Source organism: Sciurus vulgaris (assembly GCF_902686455.1).
Source record: "Sciurus vulgaris genome assembly, contig: HiC_scaffold_182_arrow_ctg1, whole genome shotgun sequence".
Lineage (NCBI taxonomy): Eukaryota > Metazoa > Chordata > Mammalia > Rodentia > Sciuridae > Sciurus > Sciurus vulgaris.
In genome coordinates, this window is record NW_027632871.1 from 3,636,182 (window position 1) to 3,642,619 (window position 6,438).

Here is a 6,438-nt window from a genome sequence, read left to right on the forward strand (position 1 = left end):
TGTACTTGGTTGCCAGCCTGTTACACTACTGGAAGGTGGTGGAAAATTTGGGAGATTGTGCCTGGTTGAAGGAGGTGGACAATGGGGATAAGTCCTTGAAGGGCATACTTTGGTGCTCGCTCTCACCTCTCTCTCTCTCTCTCTCTCTCTCTCTCTCTCTCTCTCTCTCTCTGTCTCCCTCTGCTTTTTAGCCACCAAGAAGTGTTCTACCATGCCCTATGATGTTGTGCCTACATCACAGACCCATATTAATGGAGACAGCTGATGGTGAATTTAAACCACTGAAACCATGAATGAAAATAAATCTTTTCTACTTTAAGTTGATTTTCTCAGGTATTTTGTCACAAAAGTGAAAAGCTGACTAAGACAGAACTCAAGTAAAATTGGCAGGGGTGAGAATGTTTCTGTTCAAGGTATCCTAATGCAAATTTTCAGAGTCCAAACAGAGAGAAAACAGTGTTACTAAAGGAGGGCTACATGAAAAGGTTGTCATATGCAGAGAGAGGGATTGTAGTGAACTATACCAGCAGAGTGCAAGAGTGGATGGAACTCTTCTAAAACTGAAAATTACCTCTAAGTTAGTAAGTGGTCCAAATGGGCTATCAGGGATTGAGTAAAGAGGAGAATACGTATGGAAGAGCTCTTGCACTATGTGTGTCTGAAGAGATAAACACTTGCTCTTCTGTTACACAGTCAACACAAAACTTAACATAATACTCTACCCCTTGTCACCAAAATGAGTGCAGGTTTTCCCAAGTGTGCAAAGGAATTCTTCAGTGGACACCAATTGGGTATTAAAATTCATTTCGATTTTGACACTTTCTACATGGAGCTTGAGTCAAACTCCACAGGCTAAGGGCTCAGTCCACAAGACTGCCTCCCACTTAAGATGCCAATTACAAGTTGTAGGTTGTCGTGTAAACTTCTGATTGATTTATTATAAACCCAGAGTACTCAAGGGCTCTTTCTCAAGTGTGATTGATTTCCAGGAGGAACTCAGAGAACTTGAGATATTACTAAGTTTGTCAGATTATCATATTAATAAATATAATAAAGATGCTGATCAACATTGTTAAAACACTCACAGGACAAAGTTTATGGGAAGGGGTGCAGAGTTTCCATGGCCTTGCTAGGCATCTCCAATGTGGTATCTCCAAGTGTTCAGCAACCTGGAAGTTCTCCCAACCCTTGCTTTCTGATTTTTATATAAACATTTTTTTACATGGGCATAACTTAAAAATCTTTGGTCATTGGTGAACAATTCAACCTTCAGTTGCTCTCTCCTCCCTGGAAGTCAGGAGGTAGGACTGACAATTCCAAAGTTTCAATCACATGATTGCTTCCCTATTCAAAAAGTCCCCATCCTGAGACTATCTGTGGCCCACCAATGGTCATCTCCCAGAGCAGAAGATGCTTCTGTCACCTAGGAAATTGCAAAGGTCTTGAGAACTCTGTGTCAGAAATCAGTGTCAAAGAGTAAATGTGAAAAAAAAAAAGTTTTCATTGCACTTTCATCTATGAGGGTTTTAGGATCTCTGACCCAGGAAGCAGGGGCAAAGACAAAATATATATTTATTTATTTATTTTTTACCAGTTTAGTGTTAGCATTTATTTTAAAAATACACAAAATATAATTTTTTTTAACATCAAAGTGTGATAACCTCACTTACACATTGTTTCATACTTACCTGGTTTAGTTTGCATAAAAACGCAAACAAACCTTAAGAGAAGATGGATTTGATTCTGATTTTTTTGCTATGGTTCATGTAAACAGTTGAGACTGCTACATAAAGTAGGTTTAAAGTGGCCACAGAAACCCAACAGTAAAACAATTCAGTGTGGTTTAATGAAATTGGCAGAAGTCTTAGCAGATAGATAATCTAAGACTAAATATTGGCCTCTAGGCATTTTAAATATTATATAGACCTTGAGATTTTCTTCATCTTGTAAACATAAGTTTGACTTTGTTGGCATTAAGTTTAAAAAGGAAAATATAAACCATGATTTTCATCATCCTGCCCACGTCAGTATACACTCTCTTTATTATGAGAATGAAACCAAATAAGCAAAATACATCAGGAATTTCAAACTACTGCAAAGGCAGCCTGGCTGGTCCCTGCTGGGAGCGCTCCCATTCAAGCTGGACCACACCCCTCTGTCCAGTGGACCACGCTGTAGGCATGAGATGGGCAGTGCCTCTTGCTCTGCATCTTCTGAGGCAGGTTGAGACGACTTCCAGCTCTGCCATCCTTCCTTGGGTTTGGATTCGTTGAGTCAGTGGTTTCCGACTATTGTCAAGACTGTACTGTCCCTTTAAGGTACCACATGCCACCATAGCTTACACAGCAGTCCTTTAGCACTTTATCCACCTCCTGTTTGCTTAGATCTTCTCCACACTCTTGAGTCAGCCGAGACTGGATCATGTTCCGGCATACCCGGTAATTTTTGGAAAAAATTTCAAGCAAAACCTGTCGATGCTGATCGCTTATGTCTCCAGACTCCCAGAGGGCAAACAACTTCTGCTCATCCGGGGAAGCAGCAGTCTGTGGGGGAAAAGGCACCAGTATCTGCTTGCAGCCAGTGGCCAGCACCGTGTCCTGCAGCATACGATCTGAGATGCCACTGAAGAGCATGTGGCCCGGGGGCAGGCTGGCCAGGTGCAGGTTGAAGAGGCGCTTGAGTTCACTCAGTGTGAGGAAAAACTGTCTCTGAAAGGTGGCCTCCATGAAGGCTCTCAGTTCCCGGGCCACAGGGGTGCTGGCACAGCCTGCCCGCGGGTGCCCATTAAAGCTATCCCCACCTGCTGCCCGCCCAGCAGGCAGCCCGTTGGCCAGTCTACTGTTGAGGCCACCACTGGGTGAAGTGTCCATGGGTTCCTCCTCATCCTCTGCTTCCTGCTCATCGTCCTCTCCCTCCTCACTCATGGGCCTCCTTGATCTGCACAGTGGGCAGAACTGTGGATGCCTGCATCTGCTCCTTCCGCCTCTGCAGCTCCCGCTCCAGGAAGGCATGGTTCTTCTGGGCCTTGGTTTTGGCTACTTGGACCCGCTGGTCCCCAGAGACCAGCCCTGCAGGTCCTGATTGTCCATCGGCTTCTTTGGCATGGTTTCCTTTACAAGATTATAGACTTTTACTAATTTGGCCTGGATGCCCGTCCACAGCATGTGCTGCCGCTGGGCCACATCCGGATGCTTCTTGATGAACTCCCCATCCTAGGGCAGAATGAACTCCCAGCCTTTGTTGATCCTCACTACGGCCATGTGTTCCAGAAAGTCCTTCACGTCCTCTGCACAGAGTTTGGTCACTGCCGCCACCTCCTTCCTTACCACCCAACGGCTCTATGTGAACTTCCTTATAACAAAGTCTCGGCTGGCATGCCGCTGTGAGGGCTTGATGAGTCCTTGGGGTACAGGATGTCACTCTTCACCACCCAGTTTCCTTGGACTAACCTCACCACCTTCTGGATGCCACGCAGAACAGCCACAGAGTTCACAGAGGGGCCCAGGAGGCTCATCAAGTTGGCAAAAGGCATGACCTTCACATTCTTCATCAAGATCTTAATTTGGTCAGCCAGGGGCAGTGTGCGCAGCTGGGCCATGGACAGGACATTGCTGGGGGCCACGGGCTTGTCTTTCTCCTCCTCCTGGCTGGGTGGCATCAGCATCATCAGGTTCTCGCTGGGTGACTTTACAAGCTCGGGTGTTCTCCACCCCACTGGAACCCTGGCACAGTAGGTACTGGCGCTTGTGCTGGGAGCGGCTGTCCCTCAGGCCATGGTAGTGCAGGTGGACCCAGGGCTCCTCCGCCTGCTTCTTCTGCAGGAATTTGTAGGCTGCATGCGGCACTGGCGGGCCTGCTCCGACTCCAGCCGGGAGAATCGTACCGTGATATGCTTACCATCTCTGCCTCATCCTGTGAAGAGTCCTCAGCCTCATTGGCCATCTCCCTCTCCCGGTGCTTGGAGTCTGCCTTATCCAGGTAGAAGCTGGGCCGCAGCTGTAGGATGCCATGTAAAGGTGTCAGGTGGAGCTCACCTTGCCTGTAGAGCGCAGCCACACAGCGGGATGTGTTACTGGTGGTCTGGGAAGAGCAGAAGGTCTGCTTGTCCATCAGCTTCGAGGAGTACATGCTGGTCTCATCGGCACAGGCGCCATCCACGTTCAACGCGATCTGCTCTCCTTTGCTGCGGCAGTAGTTGGGATTCAGGGTGTCGATGGCCATCTCAAGCTCTACCTTCTGCTGTTTGGGCTTGATCTTGGCTGAGAGATGTGGACTGTCATCATAGGTCATCGAGACTGGACGCACGGGGTACTGAAACAGATAGAGCTTCTCTGCGAGACTTTTAGCCAAGTACACATCGATCTCCTGAACCACTGGGTCATCCTCTTCATTGGCCATACTAGGGGAGAGCCAGCCGCGCAGTCCTTGGACTCGATCTCTCCGCCGGGGCCGCGCGCAGACGGCGGCAATCGCCCAGGAACCCGCGGGCTGCAAAGGCGGCGGTGGCCGGGCTCTGGGGTCAGGGAGCGGCCAAGTTGCTGGTGGAGAAACTCCGGCGGACACGTGGGGGGAGCTGGGCCGGCCCTCGCACTTCCCTATATTTATTTTTATATCATGATATTAGAGTGACATGGAGACTATAGTACAAGAAGCTGTGAAGGAGTTGGCATATTAGGGGCAGCCTGGCATAGAACATCAGAATCAAGACAGGGAAAGAGAAAGGCTTCAATGTGGCATAAATGAGCAATAAGAAAATTAGTTATGTATGGGAGATAATTCAGATAATAAATGCATTATATGTAATCAAAGTCAGACTTCTCACTTTTAAGAACAGTGCCACAAATACAAAGGAAAAAGGCGGATACATCCTGTGGATTTGCATTGACATTGGTGATGAGAGTGAACTCATGATTTTCAATATAAATGTAAATAAGCAGAAAAATAAATATAGTTGTATGAATTTATTCACAAGCTTTGTCCACAGGAAGGGCTTGAGATTGATTGGAACAACTGAGAACTTGACTTTATATACTATTCTTTACTGAGCATGGAACAAGGAATCCTGCAGAGAAATGAGTGGTTCCAAGGATGGAATAAGAAAATTATATAAAAGTATTAAACATCTTATTTGCTACGTTCATCCTGTGGATGGTGAAGGGGACACAGGAATAGGAGCCTGAGATGAATGTCATGGGAATGAGGAGCATGGGGACACAGCACAGGTACATGAAAACCTCATACAATGAAGAGAGCAGAGAGATTCATCACAGCCGGGACTTTGCAGAAGTAGTGCTGGATCTCACAGGATCAGCAGAATGGAAAGGTCAAGGTGATGGGAGTGAACATAAATCTCTCTATGGATCCCAGGAACTAGCACAAAGATGCCAGGAGGAGACACACACTGTGGTTCATGAGGAGAGAGTAATGGAGTGGATAGCAGATGGACACATAGCAGTCATAGGCCATGGTCACCAGAAGGACACATTCTGAAACCCCTAGTTTCAGAATCTGCATCCCACATTCAGGAACCAAGATTGTACTCACACCCAGCACCTGGTCCAGGAGCATCTTGGGCACAGTGATGGAGATGTACATCATGTCCATGAGAGACAGCTGACTGATGAAGAAGGACATGGGTGTGTGGAGCTGGGCATTGGAGTGTATCAGGAGGATCAGGACAGCATTTCCAGACAAGGCCATCAGGAAAACCAGGAAGATGACCACACAAAGCAGAGCTGGGTGTCAGTATTGACTGAAGAGTCCCACCAGAATTTAATCTGCCCACCCCTTTTGGCTGGTCATCTAGGTGGTGATATCCATAAGGTTCCACCTGGACCACCAAGAAAGCTTTGGGTTCATGTCCTGTAACAGCTTGAAATGAATTCATGTGAGCAGGCCCACACATGTATACCTGCCTGATTGTTCAACTAGAGGCTGTTTCAGGGGCTGCAGGTCCAGGGATTCAGATGACCTGCAGTAAACAGTATTTTTAAAAAGAATCTAAAAGCTTACAATTGTGGGTGAAATGAGGTGGTAATTTGTAGTGAGGTTGCCACATTTCAAGGTCATGAGCTTTCTGAAGAATGCAGTTTGTCAATGAGAACTGGACATTTACAGAATCACTTCCCAGTGCTTGAACAAGTAGGGGGACATTGCAAACAAGGGAAATAAGACCCCCTATTCCCTGAGCTTTGTTATTAAAGTGTGAAATAAGTTTTAATCCTCCTGGTTTAACTACCTGGTTTTAACTGGCATCCTAAAAATCTCTCAGACCTATATTATATTAGAAATATTTAGAAAGTAATGGACACATAATTTGGGGAAAATTCACACCTATCATTTAAACCCACTACACCCTTAGAACAAGGGCATGCCAGGAGGTTCTGTGAGTTTGTGGAGTGATTCTCCTGTTCTCTCCAACAGACTGGGATCTTCACA

At 46.5% G+C, this 6,438-nt stretch overlaps 2 pseudogenes across 2 annotated transcripts; both read right to left on the minus strand.

Moving 5' to 3' along the window:
• Positions 1-1,613: 1,613 nt before the first annotated feature.
• Positions 1,614-4,549, minus strand: LOC306652408 (DNA-directed RNA polymerase III subunit RPC5-like; annotated as a pseudogene). The gene has a single exon. The product of its transcript is annotated as a DNA-directed RNA polymerase III subunit RPC5-like (transcript).
• Positions 4,550-5,102: 553 nt separating this feature from the next.
• On the minus strand, positions 5,103-5,820 carry LOC306652401 (olfactory receptor 2T29-like; annotated as a pseudogene). Its single transcript has one exon. The product of its transcript is annotated as an olfactory receptor 2T29-like (transcript).
• Positions 5,821-6,438: the final 618 nt, after the last annotated feature.